The sequence below is a fragment of the Colobus angolensis genome, unplaced genomic scaffold, assembly GCF_000951035.1.
Source record: "Colobus angolensis palliatus isolate OR3802 unplaced genomic scaffold, Cang.pa_1.0 Scaffold4, whole genome shotgun sequence".
In the NCBI taxonomy this organism is placed as follows: domain Eukaryota; kingdom Metazoa; phylum Chordata; class Mammalia; order Primates; family Cercopithecidae; genus Colobus; species Colobus angolensis.
In genome coordinates, this window is record NW_012117376.1 from 8,389,833 (window position 1) to 8,391,285 (window position 1,453).

The 1,453-nt window shown below is 45.4% G+C and overlaps 1 protein-coding gene across 2 annotated transcripts in view; it reads right to left on the bottom strand.

The window, feature by feature from the left end:
* LCK (LCK proto-oncogene, Src family tyrosine kinase) overlaps positions 1-1,453 on the bottom strand; it is a 47,720-nt gene that overhangs the window by 31,701 nt on the left and 14,566 nt on the right. The gene's annotated exons all lie outside the window — the stretch shown is intronic.

Below are 1,453 nucleotides of genomic sequence, written 5' to 3' on the forward strand. Positions count from 1 at the left end.
ATCCTGGCTAACATGGTGAAACCCCGTCTCTACTAAAAATACAAAAAATTAGCTGGGCGTGGTGGTGGGCGCCTGTAGTCCCTGCTACTTGGGAGGCTGAGGCAGGAGAATGACATGAACCCGGGAGGCAGCACTTGCAGTGAGCCGAGATCACGCCACTGCACTCCAGCCTGGGCTACAGAGCGAGACTCTATCTCAAAATAAATAAATAAATAAATAAAAATAAAAATAAAATTTTAAAAAATGTATCATTTACAACATTTTCTTGGCCTTTGCCCCTGACCCAGACTTGATTAATGATAAAGCTGCCCATGTTCAATAAAGAGACTTAGCTATTCATACCCACATAGAACCCTCATCACAATATCAAGCAATATCAAGAATCAGGGCTAGTAGGAATGGTAAATAATTTCTTTATTTTATTTTATTTTATTTTATTTTGAGACAGGGTCTTTCCCTCTTGCTGTCTTGCTCTCCTGTGCCACTGGAGTGCAGTGGCACAATCACAGCTCACTGAAGCCTCGACCTCCCGGGCTCAAGTGATCCTCCCACATCAGCCTCCCGAGTAGCTGGGACTACAGGCATGTGCCACCACGCCCGGCTATTATTATTATTACTATCTTTTTTTTTAGACGAAGTTTTGCTCTTGTCACCCAGGCTGGAGTGCAATGGCGCAATCTCAGCTCACTGCAACCTCTGCCTCCCAGGTTCAAGCAATTCTCCTGCCTCAGCCTCCCAAGGAGCTGGGACTACAGGCGCCCGCCACCATACCCGGCTAATGTTTTTATTTTTAGTAAAGACAGGGTTTCACCATATTGGCCAGGATAGTCTAGAACTCCTGGCCTCAAGTGATCTGCCTGCATTGGCCTCCCAAAGTGCGGGATTACGGGTGTGGCGTGAGCCACCGCACCCAGCCTCCAGCTATTTTTTTTTCTTTTTCTTTTATCACCTGAGAAGCTGTGAATGAGAGGGACTATTTTTGTATTTTTTGAATTTTTGTAGGACAGGGTTTTGCGGTGTTGCTCAGGTTAGTCTCAAACTCCTGAGCTTAAGCAATCACTGCCTCAGCCCCCTAAAGTGCTGGGATTACAGGCATGGGCCACTGTGCCCCATCAGTAATTAATTTCTAGTGGGTAGATCAGGGATGTGTCCTGGGCTACCTCCTTTTTCATATTTTTTAAAATACATAATACTTTTTTTTTTTTGAGGTGGTATCTCACTCTGTCGCCCAGACTGGAGTGTAGTGACACAATCACGGCTCACTGCAGCCTTTACCTCCCAAAGCTCAGGTGATCCTCCCACCTCAGCCTCCTGAGTAGTTGGCACGATAGGTGGGCAATACTATGCCTGGATAATTTTTGTATTTTTAGTAGGAACAGGGTCTCATCATGTCACGCAGGCTGGGTTTTGTACGTTTTTTTTTTTTTTTTTTTGAGACAGAGTCTCGCACTGT